Source organism: Ursus arctos, unplaced genomic scaffold (genome assembly GCF_023065955.2).
Source record: "Ursus arctos isolate Adak ecotype North America unplaced genomic scaffold, UrsArc2.0 scaffold_33, whole genome shotgun sequence".
NCBI classification, from domain to species: domain Eukaryota; kingdom Metazoa; phylum Chordata; class Mammalia; order Carnivora; family Ursidae; genus Ursus; species Ursus arctos.
The window spans coordinates 23160902-23182945 of record NW_026623019.1 but is presented as its reverse complement, the minus strand read 5'-3'; the positions used below and the strand labels follow the sequence as shown (position 1 = coordinate 23182945).

The 22044-nt window shown below is 41.0% G+C and overlaps 1 long non-coding RNA gene across 1 annotated transcript; it reads right to left on the bottom strand.

Annotated features, from left to right (window-relative positions):
- Nucleotides 1-4116: 4116 nt before the first annotated feature.
- LOC113269804 (uncharacterized) lies at nucleotides 4117-13188 on the bottom strand. Its single transcript, XR_003321584.4, has 3 exons — nucleotides 12864-13188; nucleotides 5896-6065; nucleotides 4117-5428 (listed from the first exon to the last, which is right to left on the bottom strand). It is a non-coding gene; the product is annotated as an uncharacterized LOC113269804 (long non-coding RNA).
- Between the last annotated feature and the right edge of the window lie 8856 nt (nucleotides 13189-22044).

Genomic DNA, 22044 nt, shown 5'->3' with positions numbered 1-22044 from the left:
CTGCAAGAAATATTAGACTTCTCTGACCGCAGCCCAAGCGCCAGGAGAATTTTGAGGCTCAGTGCATGTGTGGGAATGGGAAAAACTGCTTTAGTGCAACGCAACCGGGCTTTGGGGTAAGAATTCTGAAAATGACATCAGTGTAAGTTCTAACAACATGGTAACTGTGGTTTATGAACACTATGAAAAGTATGAGTAACCCTTAATAACTCACTTATTGGGAACAGAACCACCATAGAGGGGAATTCAGATTCTGCACTTCACAAGGGCACCTGCCGGAGGGGCAAGCGAGGCTGAAATGCTGTCTGGTCTCCACTTGCAACCTGCAGAGCTGCAGATACTGGGCATCTTGTCATTTTTACAGTGCCGTGCTTTGTGCTAAGAACTTCCCTGGCTGTAAATACCCACGGTCAGAGGTAAAAATAAAGGACTGTAGCATCGGGAGTCATTCACACATAAGAAACACAACAGAAGACTTTCACTTTGCAATCAGAGGGCTCCTCCTAAGACCACCAGGCACTGTGCTGGGGAATCCCAGCCAGGTTAGCTCTGTCACTTCAAGTCCTGACAGATGTTTGTGACTCCCAACACAGTGCAGGGGTAGATTAAAAAACAAAACAAAAACAAAACGAAAAACAAAAAAACAGCCAGATACCAACCCACGATAAACATGTCTATGGACCAGAAACAGAAGAGATGAGCAGGGATGGAGCGCAGCAAGGGAACGGGCAAGAAGAGGGAGAGAAAAATCAATAGGTAAACAGAGAGAGATGGACCGTGAAATAGATAGATAGCTGTGTGGATAGAGACGGCACAGAAGGGAAAACCAAAATGCCAGACAAAACACCAACATGGACTGACAGTCACTGACTTGTTCCAGCACACAGATTCGTGTCACCTCTGGCGGCGGGACAGGAAGACAACAAAACCCGCCCTAGTATTAGAAAGCGGTATGGTTGGATGTATGCTCCTATGTGAAGGGTAACCGCTCAAAGAAGGGGAATGTGATGTTTAGCTTCGAAACCGGCAGAGAAGTCAAAGGGGAAGGTAGGGAAGTTTGTCAGCCATTCAGATGCAGGGAAGGAGAGAAAAGGAATAAAGTAAAAGAGTGGCAAAGAGCATGAAATAAGGGTAGCAAAAACGAAGTCCAGCCCAACAGTGCTCACTGGGAAACTTGCTATCAAAAGACAGCATTTGTCTGAATGCTTTAAAAATAAAAGGTCTGTGTTGGTTACAAAACAGCATACCAAAGACAAAACTACACAGAAGGGGGGCACCTGGGTGGCTCAGTCGGTTAAGGGTCTGCCTTCAGCTCAGATCATGATCCTGGGGTCCTGGGATCGAGTCCTGCATTGGGCTCCTTGCTCAGTGGGGAGTGTGCTGCGCTCTCTCTCCCTTTGGTCTTCCCCCTGCTCGTGAACACTCTCTCTCGGTGTCAAGTAAATAAAGTCTTAAAAAAAAAACCTACAAAGAAAGGCATAAAATGAGGTGATAGAAAATATATATATTAGATATTATATTAGATATTCAAAATTTTATAGAAAATCTATATTTATATTATTCACATTATATTATAATATATATTTTTCTCTTTATCATCTCATTTTGTATGTATCTATCACGATAGATAGATAGATAGATAGATAGATAGATAGATAGATAGATGATAGATAGATAGATACAGAAAGATAGTCGGGCAAACATCTAGCCAAAATAAAGCCAGCACACCAATATTTGGATTAGATAAATAGAAGCTAAGGGAAAAAGCATTAAGAGACATAATTTGGAATCCCACATAATAGTGACCCGAACAATCTATCAGGAAAATTAAAAAATCATGAATTTGTATGCAACTAAGAACAGAGCCAAAAATACATATAAAGCAAGACTAAAAAAAAATGACAAGAAGAATTTGGCAAATATATAATCATGGTGGGAGATTTTTAACATTTCTAATAGAAACTGATAGATGAAGCAGACCAAAGGTTAGTAAAAATATAGAAGACTGAAACAACCAAGTTAACAAGCTTGATCTAATGGATATACGGAACCCCGCCCTGGAAGAGAACATACCGTCTCAACTAAACACGGAAGGTTTATAGAAACGGATCATGTTCTAGGTCACAGAGGAGGCCTCAACAAATTCAGAGAACAGCTATCACATAGGTCATGTTCTCCAACAATAAAGCAATTACATTAGAGGGAAATAAGAAGATAATTTTCAAAAGAAGAGTCACTGCTAGAGCAGGAAGAACAAATGGGCCATGAACTCTGAGAGACATACATTTAAATCAGGCTCAGCACACGCCTGCTGAGTGCCCTTGGACAAAGCCCTTAACCTCTCTGGGCCTTGGTTTCTCCATATGTCACATGGGTAACAGTAATACCTCTCTCACAAAATTCTCATGCAGAGGACATGAGGAACTAGCTTAAAAGCACCTAGCACAGTACCTGGTAGACTCAAATCCTAGTTTCTGTCCTTTCACAAAATATGTGCTCAATAAACATCGCTCAAATTGATAGCTGCATAAATGGATACCAAGTAGAGATAAATATATATTCTTTTGCAACGGAATTTAGAATGGAATTTAATTAATCAACGAGGTTCTATTTGTTAAACAGAGACAAGAAAAAGTTTCGCACATTCTGTTTTAATTATCATCTATTCAAAAAAAAAGAAAGAAAAGTTTTTGCCTGGGCCTCTGGAAAGTCTGTGGCCACAACCTGCTGTCCCTCTCATGTTCACTTTCGTAATCAATTCAGATCATGAGGTCATTTTATCCAAATAAAGAGAACTTCTCTTGTAAAAGATGAGAAACGTGGAAGGCAATGTGTGAGACCTCACAGCCACAGTGCAGAAAAAGGCAAGCTGTGGGCACCATTTTTCAGAGGAGACCAAACTAAATCCAATGAGCCTACGTCAGCTAGATATGAGAGAGAATTTCCCAATCAGGGTTGGCACTCCATTCCATCAGGCAGGGGGTTGTGGGCTCTCCTTCCAAGTTTGATATTTCCAGATGTCCTGAACTTGATGCAGGCTGTAGGACAAGCTGAGATCCACCCAACTAGCCACCGCGACAGTTAATGAGGTGTGTGCCGTGAGGTGGCACAAAGACAGCCTCCATCACTCTCTGCAGCCTGCCTGGCTCTCCTTCCCACAAGGTTTTTCAACTTGGGCGTGGGCCAGTTATCTGTTTGGTTGCTTCATTTCTATGATACTCAGAAGAAAGATTTTTCTGCTGTCTTCGTGTTTTCACTGGTGCCAAGGACACATCAATTTCATTCTTAGGTGGAGCAAGATGTTTCCATGGTCCACACCAAGGCTTTGATCAAAGAAGAAAACTATTCCAGATTTTGGAGAAACGTGGCATTGGTGACAAAGCAGACAAGACAGGATGGACTGTTAAGGAATTCAGCACTGTCAGTAGGAAGACAGCATGTGGTTCTAATGCTATGAATGGTCCTTAACTTCATTTTTGCCAGGAAACTACAGTATCTTGGTTTTTCCACCCTCACTTAAAAAACAAATTAAACATTTCCAAAACACACACAAAAAAATTGGATTAACTAGTGAAAAAATAACCACGCTAGCTGGATCAGTCCTTTATATCATGTACCCAAATAAACTCCAGGTAGATTAAATTTTTAAGGTAAAATTAATGTAGGTAAATGCTTTTATAATCTTAGAAGATCTTCATAAGCTTGAGACCAAATGCAGAAGCTGAAGGAAAAGATTAACATATTGTAAATATTTGTATGGTTAGAAAAATAATAAATAAGTCTAAGACGACAAATAGGAAAAACGGTCTTAACATAATCTATGACAGAGTTCATGTTCTTAATATATAAAAAGTAAATATCCAAAAATAAAAGGAAAATGGGAAATGGGCATGATCAGTCACTTCCCAAAAGAGGAAATACAAGTGACTTGTAAACAGGCCTAAGAGAAAAATGCAACTTTAGTATTGAACAAGGAAATGCAAATTAAAACAATGAAATACCATTTTATTTATTTGTTTGTTTATTTTACTTATCACATTGATAAGAATTTGAGTGACTAGCCAGCATTACTGAACCCACTGTTGACAACTATGTGGGGAAATATCTTACCAGGCTGGCAAGAGTAAAAACAGTACAATTTCCAGGGGGGTAGGGAAGGGAGGGAGATGGAAATTGTACAATACACTAAAATTCTTAAAAGTGGACATATTCTTTGATCAAAGAATTTTATTTCTAGGAATTTATTCTGAGGAAATAATCAAACAGAAGTACAGTTGACCCAAACAACACGGGGGTTAGGAGCCCGACCCCCCCATGCAGTCAAAAATCCACATATAACTTGGACTCCCCAAAAACTTAACTAATAGCCTACTATTGACCAGAAGCCTTATGGATAACATAAACTGTCAATTAATACATATTTTGTATGTTATATGTATTGTATACTGTATTCTTACGATACAGTTAGCTAGAGAAAAAGTGTTATTGAGAAAACAGTAAGGAAGAGAAAATACATATACAGTACGCAACGGTTTTTATCAAAAAATAATCTGCCTGCTAGTGGACCCGTGCAATTCAAACCCACGTTGTTCAAGGGTCGCATGTACATAGATATGCCTTTAATTCTCCCAGACTTCTTTGTAATAGCAATAAATCAAAAAATAAATAGCAATAAATCAAAATCAGTAAATAAATCAACCTACATGTCAGTCGGTAGTGGAACTTTTAAGTAAATTGTGAAACATACACATGATGAAGCACTTTGTGATGACTGAAAATAAAGACGTGAAACCATATCCACTGACATGCAAAAATGCCCACAATGCATTAAGTGAAAACATGGAGGTAAACAGGGTTTGTAGAGACGGACCCATTTTCCCTCAAACTTTAATCTAGTATGTGTATTTGTACATGCCCATAAATAATACATGGGTGGGGAAGGGGGGGGAGTCCAAGAGGATAAACAGTGAAATTTTCAAAGCTGTGCTCGCTCAGTGGTAGATTACAAGGAACTTTCCCTTTCTTCTTGTTTTTCTGATTATCTTTTTTTTTTTAACAAATGAACATTTTTTACTTTAGGGTTGGAAAAAAACCACAAGGCAATTTATACTGAGGACTATAAAAAGAAGAAAGCATAGCTTAACTAGGCAAAGAAACTCTAGGCTTGGAAACTTCTGGGCTTTGCTGCAGAATTTAATCCAACCGTGAACCTTAACATGTCTCAGGATATCTCGTGATAACTCAAGAACTGTTTCCTCTTCTTGTTTTCACTGGGCAGCAACTCTGTACAGACATCCAGTAGACATCCTCTCATCCAGGTCCACTGACAATAATTGGGGCCACCATCAGCTCCGGTACGAAGGCGCTCTGGGACCCCCTGGCAGGTGGGGAGGAAGCCCAGGGAAGCATCACTCCTTAGCGTCCTTCTCTGAAGGAGATACAAAATGTTTATCACACCAGTGTTGAAACCAGACTTCTGTTGCTAGGGATGGGTCTACATAAGGCACTCAGAACAGTGCCTGGCACTTTGGAAGTGCTCCGCGTTGGTTAATTACACTCCCGGGGCTCACCATCTCCCTGCTTCCAGATGTAAGGAATGCATCAGGGCTTAGCAATGACCGCATACACCTACGAGCTTAGGGTGACTGAAAAAGCCTCTTCTCAGGGAAAGTGCACAAGGGGGCTGCTCCCTGGTTCCTATCCCTCCCCCTCTTAGCTACTTGTGAATGGTTAAATAACATGCAGGCGACCTGGTGAACCAAGGCTGATGATCTGGTGGAGGCAGAACCTAAACCCATCTCCGCCTGCCTCCCCTGCACCCCAACACCCAACATTTACTCTCTACTCTTGGTAATATGTAAGGAGGTAAACATATATTTATACCACCTGGCTTACCGGGTGAACAGAGATGAAAATGAATGTGCCCAAAGATACATGCTTCTAGAATATATCTGGTCTTGTGCTTGTTTGCGTTCTTTGTGGCACTTTAATGTTTTCTCTTTCAGAAGGCATGTTTGTGGAATTGCCAAAGATATTTGCCATCCAAAAAGATGATAAGAAGTGATCTGCAAAAGGGGCCAAATTTTCTTTTAAAGACAAAAGCAGCCCCGTACATGCTGCCTGAATGTCCGAGAAACTTCGGACTCATGAAGCAAGCACCCGCTCATCTCTCATGCTCCTTGTCCCTCTGTCCTCACCAGGGGACATCTTCTGGCACCCTCTCAGGGTCCTATTTCAGAAACATTGACCCTAAATATTTTGTATATTGTGGCTTAGGCTTCAAAGGAGATTTTGCTTCATGTTTCATGTTTTTAAAGAATTCGTGCAAGTTAATGGTTACTGCAGGAAACGTTTCTAGTTTGCCTCGATTATGCTGACACCTAATAGTGTTTATGGACACTTGTTCCATCATATAGTGGCCACAGCTTCTGAAACCAAAATCGAGGCATGTGGTTTAACAATCATGGGTATATTTATGAGGGCAGAATAGTTAGCAAACCAGAAAATCCAGGCCATATGCATGCCATTAACTATATATAAGGAATGATGGGAATGAATAATGTATGAATAGAGGGATGGCTTACGTCTTTCAGCTGGCCCGTGTACATGAATGGGTTTTGAGGGGTCAACTAATTGAAAGTCACTATGTTGATTCTGCTCTCTTTCCCATTGCTTATTTAATTGATGTCGACTCTCTTCATTAGCTCAGTTAATCCGAAAAAATGATGGATTATCCTGATACTTGCTCTTCTCTAAGACAAATATAAAATTATTTTATAAGCCCTTTAAGTTTGCTAAGAAACTTATGAGAACCATTATGTAAATAATCCATTGGTTTGCAAATCATGCCTAGAAAAATATCGCATTAATTTACCAATTGCTGATGGATAAAATCATGACCTGCAGACGTATTTTGAAATTGAAAGTATATTTTGATGGAAAATAAATGTCATGGCCCATTTCTCTCAACAAAAGTGCATGTTTGCAAAAGAGCAGGAGAGCCCGTCTAGATGTGACCTAGGGAACGCCACCTAAAAGTACCTAAATCACAGGGCTGTTCTGTGGACTCAGTGAGTTTATATTTGCAACGTGCTTAAAACAGTGCCTGGCACCTGCTAAATGCTGTATAAATACTGTTCACAGGGTTGGCTTTAAAATGGAATTGTTAACTTTTCTTTTCAAAAGTCTTTTGAAAAGCCTGTCAGAGGTTTTAGCTAACATTTATTTTTGATATGAGGTCTTTTTTACTTTTTCAATGTAAAATCTATAGATTCATCATCATGGATTAAAACCCATATCCTATTTGTACTTATTTATGGGCATTTTTTTTTTCCCCTGCAATTGTGCGGTTGATGGCCGGGAACCAAATCTTTGCCTAAACACGATCTGCTGTTCCCTTTTCTTCTGGCCAATATGACCCGTCAGGACATGACAAATATGCATACACAGATATACTGTGTTCCTAAATATGGTCTCTGAGCAAACATGGCAACCATATGAAATCTTGAATACATTAAAATATGTTAAATAAGTTGAATTAATTACAATACAAACAGGCTCTCCACTGTACTAAATGAGTCGCTGTTGCTCCCAGATGCTTTGAATAAAGTCTGATGGAAACTAAGCGAAAGCAAGGTATGTCCTTAGATGTTCAGGCTGCTGGGGGGGATGGAACGACGGGGAAGGTATAGTCAGCTTGCTTTGTGCTCGGGGAAACCTGTCTGAGCCAGTTTGATAAGCCAGCAGGGCGTGGCCTTCCAGAAAATTCTATCCCATGGAGGCCTAAAAAGTTTTGTGGGAAAGAATTCTTAAGAAAAGGACATTGAGACAAGCTTGAGCTGGCGGAAAAGCCTAGCATTGTTACAAAGATGTGTCTCCAAACGTTAATCTGTGTCTGAAATTGATGTGGGTGTGTGTGTGGGTGCGAAGGGAAAGTCAGCAAAAGTAAACACTGCAAATGTCACTCGACTGAGCGTTCTAAGACACACACACAGCTTTGATATTCTCTAAACAAATATGACAGGAAGAAAGCTGGATCTCCTTTCCCATCTTTCCACAGAATGTCATCCTACTGGGAAGTTGGACGTGTCTATACCAGGATGGGGGGTAGCTTCTGGCAGAAGCAGGGGAGGAACCAAGTGGCAGCCTGTGGTGTGCCGGGGCAGTGCAGTGAGCAGGCCCACGCAGAACGGCCCAGAAGAAGTGGCTGTGTCTAGCAAAGGGGCTCGAAACAACATGGCCTGTGAAGACACAAGGGATACAACCAGAAGCATTATCAGGGCATGAAGATCCTGCCTCACCCAGAAAAGCGAGAGCCACAGAGGGGTTGAATAGCAGATCTGAGCAGGCAGAAGAAAGAAGCAGCCAACTTGGACAGTTGAAATTATCAAGTCTGAGGAGCAGAAAGAAAAAAGGATGAAGAAAGTGAACGTTCACTGAAAAGTCAACTAACATGCTGAACACAACATATAACCTGCTTATACATTTAAACATATACCTACAAAGATTCTGCACAATAGACACGTTTTTGAAAATAAATAGAATTTTCAAAAATGAAATTTTCAGAGGAGTCACTTTTTTACAGAATCGGCTAAATAACGAATAACATTCCACACATGTATTTGTCCGGTGCCTGCCATGTCTCAGATCCTTCTAAGTGCTTGGGATGCAAACGTGAACACAACAGGGAGAACATTCCAGTGAGTGGATGGGGCACTGCTCTACTGTCGCCACCTCGAAATTCTGAATAAATTTGGAATAAGAGCATTCAGATAGCCAGAACTTGCTCGGTTCATCCTAGAGCCTTTCTTTTTCTTTCTTTCTTTCTTTCTTTCTTTCTTTCTTTCTTTCTTTCTTTCTTTCTTTCTTTCTTTCTTTCAGATTTTATTTATTTGACAGAGAGAGAGAGCGAGAGTGCGCGCAAGCACGAGTGGGGGAGGAGCAGAGGGAGAGGGACAAGCAGACTCGATGCTGAGCACAAAGCCAAGCTTGGGGCTCGATCCCAGGACCCTGAGTTCACAACCTGAGCTGAAATCAAGAGTTAGATGCTCAACTGACTGAGCCACCCAGGCACCCCTGTAACATTTCTTAAGAAGCTTAGGTTAGGGGCGGCTGACTCAGTTTCTAGACCAGGAATCAGAAAGCTGGATTCTGTAAAGGACCAAGCAGTAAATATCTTCAGCTTTGCGGGCCAAGTGGTCTCTGTCACAACTCCTTAGCTGGCCACAGTAGCGAGAAAACAGCCAGAGAGGCCAGGCTAACCAAAAGGGCATGGCTGTGACCCTGGGCTACACAGAGCAGCCCCAGGCCGGTTGCCAGCCCTGCCCTAGGGCCTGTAACGTTGACTCCCCATTTACTATGATATAGTCCCAGGCAGGGTAAGGTTACATGTCAACCTGTAGGTGGGATAAATGACAATTAAAAACTTATAGCTCATTGCCCTGCAGGATATTCCCGAGTTTTGTATGAATTTTGCAGAGTCCTTTGCCAGTGAGCGTTTTCCCACCCACTGCACTGTGTGTATGCGGTAGATACAGGAATGGGTATGCACGTAGCCGGGAACATCAGTCCCCATATCTGCCTGTGTATCTGCCTTGTCATCCTGCCCGGACCCTCGTTAATTAGCTAAATCTTTTACATATGCTTAACTACCCTTTTGTATGGAAATAGCGGTTTTTTACTTTTTAAATATGGTACTTCAACAACAATCCAGAAGAGAGGCAGGGACAGATACAGAAGGAACGCGGAGTTTGAACAGGCCACGTGGCAGACAGGATTCTCCCTGAAGTCGCTGCAGCTCGCCTCAGTGAGCCTCAATGAATCAGCTCCAACACGGAAATATCACAAGCTGCCTTATTGTCTCCACGAAACCAGCTCCAGGAAAAAGATCTGAAGAAGGATGGCTTCTTCCTTTTTTATACCAATGTTAAGTGACCACCATACAGGGAAGCTTCACGGAAGGGTCAGCATGCTGGGCTCTCCCCATCACTGCCCACTCCCTGCAAGACCCGTCCCTCCGTCCTCCCTCCTCTCAGCCTCCCCACTTCAAAACAGGAACCTGGAAGGCAAGGCCTCCCAGCCCCTGCAGCGAATTCCTCCATGTTTTCCCGACTTTCAAGCCACAGAAACCTTCCTCCTTAATTCCACTAAGACGGAGCTAGAATTTTTCAAAGTAATGGTTTACTCTAAAACCAAAGGAAGGAAAACATAACAGGAGATCACCCACGGGGGATGCGGTCCCAGGTGTGTGCTGCCAACCTAAGCCCCTCAGGCTGTGGTCCACGCACCTGTGGCTCAGAGATAACAAAGTACCAGAAGCAAAGCGAGATAGCAGAGGGAAGAATGGCTATGGGCGTCACTCCGCCAGGTGGTTTGTAATGGCTCATTAGCATAAAAACAGCGCAGCCTGTGGATTCTAAACTGTGTATTTAGACAAGCTAAGGGTAACTACTACTTTGCACAGTGTAGGCAGAGCGGAGAATAGAGAGTCCAGAAAGCTTCCTAAATCCCTGTCCATTACTCTCCAACCATTAGCCAACAAAAATACACTCATTCACATTTGAATTCCTTCAAAAAAGAGAAGCCCAATCGTAAATGAATTAGAAGGAAAGAATCTAAACAGTTTGGGGCAGACTGTTTGCTAATTGCTTTCATTTTAAATTATCTCCATAGCTTTCTGACATGACTGTTTTTAACCAATAAGCAAACAAAAATAAATGAAAACAGAAAAGATTTTTTTTAAAGGGACAGAGACATATTTGTGTTTACCAGCAGACAGAGTATCTCCTGAGCAGTCTGCCTGAATCAGGAAGTCATGACCCTGGCTCCCTCCCTGTAAGTCCCCCTCCCCCAAAGCCGTTCACAAACATCATTCGAGCCTGTCAGTTCTTCGTTACTGTGTTCCAGATTTGTTACAACCCAGCTCGCTTGCCCTACTCTAAATGGGTCTTGTCTGAATGTTTCTACAAGCTTATCTACAAGTGTTCTTGAACTGACAGCAGTCCAGAAGTCAGGGTCAGTGACAAAAGACAATTGAAAATGCAAAACTGCAGTATCTTAAGGAGGGAAAAGCTACATACCCCTACCCTAATAGTTTGTTAAAATACTATTTGTCTTTGAAATTATTTCTTTCATTAAAAAAAGCTTATATGACATATTAAAAAGGTATATATTTTAAATGTACATAGATAATATTAATGTGATATATCATATGAAGGTATAATATAAAATTCAGTCCATTACAACACACTGTTTCTCATAATCTGAATGCTGTCCATAGCTCTCACCAGAGCTAAATGACACATATCCAGGTGCCTGGGTGGCTCACTCAGTTAGGCGTCTGCCTTCAGCTCTGGTCATGATCCTGGGGTCCTGGGATAGAGCCCCTCATGGGGCTCCCTACTCAGCAGGGAGCCTGCTTTTCCCTCTGCCTGCCAGTCCCCCTGCTTGGGCTCTCTCTCTCTCTGTCAAAAATAAATAAATAAAATCTTTTTAAAAAATGCTTTAAAATTTTTTAAATAAATAAAATGTGACACATATCCTACTGTCACCCTTGGCCAATGGTCATTTGTGTCCCATGCTGTGAGTTCATTCTCCTGCTATCCAGAGTCTTAAGTGCTATATCATGTGTGTTGTTTACTTTCCTATACGTCCCTTTCTTCTATTTATTTGTATTCTGGTAACTTCTATCCACTCTGGCTGATAAAAGTTGTACAAGTCACTCAAGATGTGAAAATGCAAATTTTACGGCAACTCAAGGAATCTTCAAGAAAATGGTCAAGAAAACTAAAAAACAGGGTTCCAAGACCCTGTAAGGTCTTATCAAGATTTTTCTTATCTAGCTAAAATAAGTTTTAATTTTTATTATACAAGCAAAGCCACAAAATCCTATAAGCAGATTGCATTCCCAAATCAGATACTCTGAGTCCTGGATCAAAGTAGGAAAAGTTCTTCTGGCATGGGGACTGCAAAGAAAAGTAGCCGTGTGATTGCCAACTACAATTCTAATTTAAGAGGATTTGCGAGTGTGAAATCACAGAATTTTCCCTTTGATCAACTCAATCTGATTACCAAATCTTCACAATCCATGCCTGCTCTGTGATTACAGCCACACCACTGGTGCAGATGGTCCCGGGAAATATCTTTTTGGCATGATGTGTGCACTGGGCTTGCTCACAGAGATAATCAATAATTGTGCTTTCTTAATTTTTTTGGTTTAATTAAGCGTGGATTTCAGAGCACACTTTCGCTTTATATATGTGCACATGCTAGCAAACCACCCAACCTAAAGAAGTAAATACTACTTTCTCCCTTGCTAACAGCTTATTGTGACTTAAAGCACCAAACATAGTTTACACAGAAAAACATACATATGCATTAAATTTTTATTAAAGATGCATAAAATGGGGTGCCTGCTTAGCTCAGCCCATTGAGCGTCAGACTCTTGGTTTCAGCTCAGGTCATGATGTCAGGGTTGTGGGATCAAGCCCTTTCTGGGGCTCTGGGCTGGGCATGGAGCCTACTTAGGATTCTCTCTCTCCCTCTTCTTCTGCCCCTCCCTCACCACTTACACGCAAGCACGCATGCTCTCTCTAAAAAAAAAACAAACAAACAAACAAAAAAAAAAACCACATAAAAGTAGTGAATAAGGAGTCGGTATTATAATTTGCCCAAATTTTCTTTGTCCCCCTTTGATGAAGAAAACAAGACAATAAACATTTCCCATTCGTTTCTGGATAGGAGCCAGTCAGCCAGCACAGCCTGCTTATTAAAGGATTAATTGACTAGCCTGTTCATTCAGATAGTCTCTCAAGGTCACTAATAATTTCCGTTGGACATTAACAATTTTCCCCCTTTTCTCTGACCTCGCTTTGTGGGTCTTCTCTGAAGCACCAGACACTTCTTGAATCTCCCTTCTCCAGATGCCTCCCTGGCCACAGTATTCCAGTTCCCTTCCAACATCTCTGTCTCCTCCTCAGGTCTTCATGAGGTCCCCTTCTTCTACTGACATCTTGAATCCAGATGATCCCTGAAAGAGACTATATTAATGGCATGATCATTCACCCCACCCCATATTCATACTCTCTGCCATGTGTCTTTGAAGTTCTTCCCACTGAAGAAGGGGAGTGTATTTCCCTGATCCTCAACTTGGGGTTAAGTCATGTGCCTTGTTTGGACAAATGGAAGGCTAGTGCATAACAAGATCAAATGTTTCTTGGGTGATCGGGCTTGCCCTCCCGTGCTCTGTTATTGCCATGAGAAAAACATGCCCAGACTGGCCCACTGGTCCCAGAAGAGTCAACCGGCTGGTGCCAAAAGAGGGATAAGAAACCCTCACAGCAGAGTCCAGCCAGGGTCAGCTGAATGCAGATCCATGGAAAATAAATGATTGGTGCCTTAGCCACTGGGTCTTGGGATGATTTGTTATGCAGCACTGCTGGGGACACAGTTTAACTGCTAGAATCCTTGAGATTCTCTTGTCCTCCCTTACCAAATGTGACTTATTCCTGATAGCCTCGGGGCTAAACTGACTTACCATCTGATAATAACATACGATCATAAATAAGTAAGAAAATATAATAACAAATAATATAATCATTAGTATAAGTTAAAATAAATAATAATAAATGATAAATAAGAGATACCATTTTTAAAGCTCCTAATATGTTTTAGGGGTCATGCTGAGAGCTTTACATGTGCTATGGTCCAAAACTCATGATTTTCCAGAAAGAGGAGATATGATTTTGTTCAATTATAAAAGTGTAAACTGAGGCTCAGAGAGGTAAATTGATGTGCCTGAGCCCTCAAAGTAAGGAAATGGTATCCAGCATTTGTACCAGATCTGTTTTCTACACAGCAATGCATAACCAAACAGTACTCATTCCCTGAATTCAACCAAAGCAGTTTTACCTGTTTCTGCTTTCTATGTTGGTATTTCACACGCTCAATTTTTCTTAACCTAGGTATCCTGTTACTAAAAAGAGAAATATGGAGAGCAATGCCCTGCCCCCGTGATCTCAGGTCTTGTGACCTCTCACCAGCAGCCAGCCACATACTGAGAGAGCAATGCAACAGAGACATCACTTTGAGCAAAAGCCCTGCACCTGCACAGCCCCAGCCTGCCCTGACAAATACAGCTGACCTCTTGGTCAGCCTGAGATTATGGAAGGACATCTTGGAACTTCAGAATGGAAGCTTCTTTGTCACCGGAATGAGAGGACTCACTCTTTCGGGTCTCTGACAACTTTGTCCACATCACTCCTCCCCCAAGCCAGCACAATGCAGCCCCTCCCGGGATTTCTCCAGTGAGGGAGAGAACAAGGTGGGCCTGCAACTTCCCCAGTATTCCAGAGCTGTGATGAGAAGTCCACTTCAGTCTTGCCTCATGCAAAATACTGGGGGAATTGGCATGACTAGATCACCAGGGACAGCTAAGAAGCATAAATAAATAAATAAATAAATAAATAAATAAACAAACAAACAAACAAATGGGGGGCAATAACAAAAGAAAGTTGGGAAACCTCAAATAAATGGAACTTAAGTAACACACTCTCGAACAACTGTTGGACCAAAGAAGAAATCAAAAGAGAAATTTAAAACTACTCAAGACCAATGAAAATGAAAACACAACATAACAAAACTTACAGGACTCAGAAAAAGCAGTACTAAAAGGGAAGTTTATAGTGATATATGCCTTCATTAAAAAACAAGAAAGATCTCAAATAAACAACCTAAGTTTATACCTCAAGGAACTAGAGAATGAACAATATAAGCTCAAAGTTTGCAGAAGAAAAGGTGATAAAGATTACAGCGGAAATAAATGAAATAGAGAATTAAAAAAAATAGAAAAAACTGATAAAACTAAGAATTGATTTTTGAAAACACAAATAAAATCAACAAACCCTTAGCTAGACTAAGGAAAAAAGAGTGAAATTTGAATAAATAAAATCCAAAGGGAAAAAGGAGACATTACAACTGATGCCACAGAAATAAAAAAGATCATAAGATCCTATTATGAACAATTGTACACAAACAAGACAATTTAGAAGAAATGGAAAAATTCCTAGAAGCATACAACCTACCAAAACTGAATCAAGAAGAAAGTGAAAGCCTGACATACCATAACAAATACAGAGATTGAAAGAGTAATCAAAAACCTAACAAAGAAAAACTCCAAACCAAATGGTGTCACAGGTGAATTCTCCCATACATTTAAGAATTAATACCAATCTTCCTTAAACTCTTCCAAAAAATTAGAGTGAACATTCCCAAACTCATTTTATGAGTCCAGCATCACTCTGACAACAAAGTCACACAAAGACACCACAAGGAGAGAGAACTACAGGCCAATATCCCTGAGGAACACAGATGCAAAAATCTTCAACAAAACAATAACAAACCAAATTCAATAGTACATGGAAAGGATCATACACTGTGACCAAGTGGGATTTATCATGCCACTAAATCAATAAATATGATATACCACATTAACAGAATAAAAATAAAATTCGATCATTTTCATAGATGCAGAAAAAAGCATTTGACAAAATGCAACACCCCTTTATGATAACAACTCTCAACAAATCAGATATAAAAGGAACTTACCTCAACATAATAAAGGCCATATATACAAACCTACAAATAACATCATGCTCAATGGTGAAAAACTGATAGTTTTTTCCTCTAAAATCTAGAAAGATCGGGAACAAAGCAAGGATCCCCACACTTGCCACTTCTATTCAACATAGTACTGGAAGTCCTAACTAGAGCAATAGGCAAAGAAAAGAAATAAAAGACATCCAAATGGGAAAAAAGTATAATTATCTCTGTTTGCAGATGAGATGAACTTATATGTAGAAAACCCTGAAGACTCTACCCCTGCCAAAAAAAAAAACAACCACTGTTAGAAATAATAAACAAATTCAGTAAAGTTGCAGAATTGAAAATCAACATATAAAAATCAGTTGCATAGGGTTGCCCTGGTGGCACAGTCGGTTAAGCATCTGGCTTTGGTTTTGCCTCGGGTTGTGATCTCAGGGTCCTGAGAGATTGAGCCCCGTGTCAGACTCCGTGCTCCACAGAGAGTCTGCTTGGGATTCTCTCTCCCTCTCCCTCTGTCCCACTTTCTCACCCCACGCACACACTCTCTTTCTCTAAAATAAATAAATCTTTTTAAAAAATCAGCTGCATTTCGATACACTAACAACAAACTAACTAAAAACGAAATTAAGAAAACACATTTACAATAGCACCAAGAAGAAAACTAAAAAATTAAAAGAGACACAAATAAATGGGAATCTATCCATTCATGGATTGGAAAAATTGATATTGCTTAAATGGCCATACTATCAAAAATGACCTACAGATTCAAAGCAACCCTTAACAAAATCCCAGACATTTTCTACAGAAATAGAGAAAAACAATCCTAAAAGTCATTTGGAACTACAAAAGATCCCAACTATCCAAAGCAGTTTTGAGCAAGAAGAGCAAAGCTGGAAGACATTTCCTGATTTCAGAATATATTACAAAGCTACAGTAATCTAAACAGTATGGTACAACATAAAAATAGACATCTATCTGTGGAACAAAACAGCCCAGAAATAAACCCATTCCTTTACAGTAAAATTATCTTCAACAAGAGTGCCAAGAATACACAAAGAGGAAAGGATTGCCTCTTTAATAAATGGTGTTGGGAAAACTAGATATCCACATATTTTTTTAAAAAAATGAAATTAGATTGTTATCTTACCACTATACACCAAAATTAACTCAAAATGATTAAAGACTAAAATGTAAGATCTGAATTCTTAAAACTACTAGAAGAAAACTTAGGCAAAAAGCCTCTTGACATTGGTCTCAGCAATGATTTCTTGAGTATGACCCCAACGGCAGGAAAAACAAAAGCAAAAGTAAACAAGTGGGCAACATCAAACCAAAAAGCTCCTGTACAGCAAAGGAAATAACCAAGAGTGAAAAGGCAACTACAGAATGGGAGAAAATATTTGCAAACCATACATCTGATAAGAGATTAACATCAAAAATATATTAAGAACCCCTAAAAGTTAATAGCAAAAAAGCAACCTGATTTTAAAATAGGTAAAGGACTTGAACAGACATTTCCCCAAAGAAGACATACAAATGGCCAGCAGGTATATGAAAAGATGGCCAACTGCCATAATCATCAGGGAAATGCAAGTCAAAACCACAATTAAATCTCACCTCACACCTGTTAGGATGGCTATCATCAAAAGAACAAAAGATAACCATTGTTGGAGAGGTTGTGGAGAAATTGGAACCCTTGTGCACTGTTAGTGGGAATATAAAATGATGCAGCCATCATGGAAAACAGATGGAATTTCCTCAAAAAATTAAAAAGAGACATAACCACATGACCCAGCAATTCCACTTCTGGGTATATATCCAAAAGAATCGAAATCAGGATCTATCCACACTCCCACGATCCTGAGAGCATCATCTACAATAGCCAAGATATGGAAACTATCCAAATGCCCAACGCCAGATAAACTGATAAGGAAAATGTGATCTATATATATAATGGAATATTATTAACCTTAACAAAGAAGGAAATCCTACCATTTGCAACAACACAGATGGACCTGGAAGACATTATGTTAAGTAAAGTAAGTCACTCATAAAAGGACAAATACTGCATGACTCCTCTTTTATGAGGCATCTAAAATTGTCAAACGTATAGACATAGACAACAGAATGGTGGTTACCAGGAGATGGGGAGAAGGAGAACATGGGAGCTGTTGTTCAATGGGTACAGTTACAGTTACACGGGATACGTAAGTGCCAGAGATCTGCTGTAAAACACAGTGTCTACTGTTAACAGTAAGGTATGATGGCACTTAAAAATTTGTTAAGAGGCTAGATCACATGTTAAGTGTTCTTACTGCAAAAACAGAAAATATTTGCAACATTTATGACTGATAAAAAGCAAATTTCCTTAAGTTTATTTTTTAAAGTTCATATAGGGGTGCCTGAGTGGCTCAGTTGGTTAAGTGTCCATCCAATTCCTGATTTCAGCTCAGGTCATGATCTCAGGGTCATGAGATCAAGCCCCGCCTTGGGCTCCACACTGGGCATGGAGCCTGCTTAAGATTCTCTCTCTCCCTCTCCCTCTGCCCCTACCCCCCCCAAAAAAATTAAGTTCATATAGTTCAATAAGTAAACAAAACAAAACAAAACCAAAAAAAAACCTTGATTGGAAATGTTAAGAAAATAAAGTCAAATATTCAAAAGAATTTTAAAAAGAAAACAAAAAGGAAAAGAAAATCAGGAGGACCACTGCAGAGAGTCAGATAACTGCTACCATTCAGTGTTCAGGAAGCTAAAGTCACTGCCGCTAATTATTGACTCTACCAAATCCCTGAGACAGGTGAACGTCAGGGGAATCCAGAGACTGCTGCACGATCTCACATCTGGGGAAACCATCACTTCCAGAGGATAAGAATGAGGCTTCTATCTGTCTTCCATTTTTCAAATCCATGCAAATGCATCTCAGAGGCAGAACTTGAGTGGCCTCCAGAATGTTGGGGGCACGGCACAGGATTGCAGGAAATGTGGTTTCCAGGCTCCCAACCTTTGTATACAGGGATGCCCAAAAGCAAAGTTCGTCAGAGATAAGGGTTCAAGGGCAGGGAGTTTGGGAAATACATTCATTTTGTCTTGCTGCTTTACCAAATTACCACAAACCCCCGGGCTCACAAAACACAAATTTATCTTACAATTCTGAAGGTCGGAAGTCCGAAGTGAGTCTTATGGGGTATAATAGATTGATTGTGCCTCCCTCCCTCAAAAATGTGCTGAAGTCCTCACCCCCAGTACCTTCGAATGTGACTATTTGGACATAGGGTCTTTACAGAGGTAATCAAGTTGAAATGGGGTCATTCAGGTGGACCCTAATCATTATAAAGGCCATCTTTATAAAAAGGGAGAAAATGAATACAGACAAATAAGCACAGAAAGGAGACCATCTGCACACAGGGAGCAGATGGCCACGTGACTGGGAGGATGCAGATAAAACCCAAGAACGCCAAGGACTGCCGGTGAATACCAGCAGCTGGAAGAGGCAAGGAAGGGTTCTCCCCTAGAGCTGCCGGAGAGCATGGCCCTGGCAACACTTTAATTTTGTATTTGCAGCCTCCAGAATAGTGATGCAATGGATTTATGTTGTTTTAGGTCATGTAGTTTGTAATATTTGTTACGGCAGCCGAAGGAAACTAATACATGGGGCTCAAATCAAGGTGTCGGTAGTACTGCGTTCCTTCTGGAGAATCTAGGAAAGAATCCATCCCTTTCCTTTTCCAAGTTCTAGAAGCTTCCTGCATTCTTTGGCTCATGGCCACATCACTTGGGTCTCTGCTTTCATCATAACATCTCTTTCTCTCACTGTCCTGCCTCCTTATAAGGACTCTTGTGACTACCTTGGACCTCGCTGGATAACCCAGGATCTTAACTTAAAATCACATCTGCAAATTTCCTCTGCCATATTCATAGGTTCCAGTAACACAGTCACAGGTACCTGGGATTAGGATATGGACATACATGGGGACCATTATTCTGCCTACCACAGGAGGAGATCCCAGGAAGCAGGCATGGGAGAGAAGGTAGACAGGAGGGAAGAAGAGCACAAGTAAGAGTGTATCAGCAGAGTCATAACTAGGAGCAAAAAGGCACTAATTCTGCCAGGATCGCCTCCCGATTCGCCTCCCAAATGCCCCCAGAATTGCCTACCTGAGTTCTGGGGGTTTGGGATACTTACTCCCTGGCCTCCTCCCAGTTTCATTGAGGGCTGTGTCTGGGAATATCAGCCTCACTTCCAGGCTACATTTTCATGCTGGCTGAGGAGGCTGCCAGGATAACAGAGAAAGCCCTGGGCATGTTCTTGAAGTGGGACGTTGTCGAACTGATCCGGAACTATTCACTGAAACTATGGATGAAATCAAAGATGGGCCAAGGGGATGTGATGCGGGACAGAAGAGGCATCTGCTACGAAGTGAGTGCTTGATGCTGCTTGCCAAAAATCCATATACTATCCAGCACACATATCCCTGGTAACTGCTTAGAATTTGAGATTTGATTTTAAGTAACAACCCTAGCCTATTTCTAATCCACTACCCCAAAACTTGTGTGTTTCCTGTTCAATAGTCAAGCTTGGGGAGTTGTGACCTAACATGGCTGTCTTGCTGAAGGCACAGGGCAAGGCTTGCCATGTGGCTAGAAAGCAAAGTCGTTTCTGGTAAGATGGATATTACTAGTGTCAATCATCCGGCAGTAAGCAGGTCAGGGAACAGTGTTTTGTAGGGAGGCCAGGAAAGGGTCACAAAGGCAGGGAGAGTAGCTCTGGGCCACTGGTAAAAGCAAAGGATTTGCCAGGTAGAACAGAATGGCATTCCAAGTAAGATTACATGATGGTGAAAAGTATGTTTCACTTCCTACAAAATCCTGGTTTATTGAAACTGTCAAGGAATTCAATTTAAAAAAGGCAAAATTCAAACCCAGATTCTCTAAGTTATAAATCCCATCCTCTTTACCTTACTGCAGGTGTCCTGTCATCTGTTAATGAATAGATTTTCCTCTGGAAGAATGTTTAGGTGTTTCAATAATAGGTAAGCAGGGTCCCGCCCTCTGCTGTCTACTGTCCACAGAGGAAGGCAGAGCAGGTTTCCAGCTGTAGGACGGTCCACCACAAAGAACATATCCAAGGAAGACGTAGGCTCCTAGTGACCAGGAGCACAATATGGACTAGATGAAAAGAAGAGCTAGATTTTTCTGGGGGCTCCATATTGTCAGGCATCATGTCCCCACCCCATCTCCCTTCTGATGCAGGGAGCTGGTGAATGAGCTCTCTAGGATGACACTAGACTGTTCTCGTCAACGTTTCCAGCAGTTTTGGGGAGAAAATGCACCAAATCTCTGTGATAAACTAGCTGGCAAGAAAGGTTGTCCAAACATCCAAAGGCTGAGCAAAAAAGGTCAGGAGCTTCTGGACACACCCAGAAAAATAAACAGCTTTGGATCTTGCTGGGTGGAATCAGGAGAAAAAAAGGAACCACGACATCCGAGTGGAAAAACCTCCGAGGAGGGCTGTAAAATCTGGAGGAGGCAGAGAGAAAGAGACACACGCTTGTCGGAATCTTATGGAATTTTCTCAGTAAGAGTGTCGGGCATGATGTACACCTCTCCTCCCTTTAGAGTTGAGGAAACAAAAGAAAACAAAGCAGAACAAAACTCCAGAAGACTCCCCCAAACACAAAAATACCTTGACTTAGAAAAGTAATGCTCCTGGCTCACCCTGACCTCTGTCAATATCACAGTTGGGAAAAGAAACTGTGAATTTTAAACAGAGACATTTCAGAATCCATGTTTTTAAAGCTGTAAAACTAAGGATATACTCTATGGCGACTAACATAACAAAATAAAAATTATTATAAGGAAAATAAAAATAAAAAATAAAATAAAATGACTTGTTAAATAATTTAAAAAAATAAAAAATAAATAAAGCTGTAGCTGTACTCTAAATACTGTGGACTCCACAAAAATCTACTTACATGCTACTCTACCTTATGCTGGGCTGTGCTATCCTAGAAAGCACAAAACAGCACAGCATCAGCTAGAATTGAATGGAAATAGCCGTGTGTGTGTGTGTGTGTGTGTGTGTGTGTGTGTGTGTGTGTGTTTGGGGGAGTCTTTGGGTGTTTTGTTCTGCTTTGTTTTGTTTTGGGTTTTGCTTTGTTTTGTCTCTCCTAACCCTCTTTATTCGGAGAGTTTGATCATTTTCCCAGCTACGTCAGGGTAGACATCGGGCCCTCATCCTCTCCACGCTGCACCAGAGCCCCTGCTCTCCAGTATGGTGGGGAGGAACGAAAACAGGATTTTCAGTCTGACACTCCTGGGTTAGAATCCTAGCCCCATCATTGTTGGTCACATGACTTGTGCAAGCTACTCAAACTTTCTGTGCCTCAGTTTCCTCAACTGTAAAGGGAGGAGAGGTGTCCATAATGCCTCACATTGTTGCTG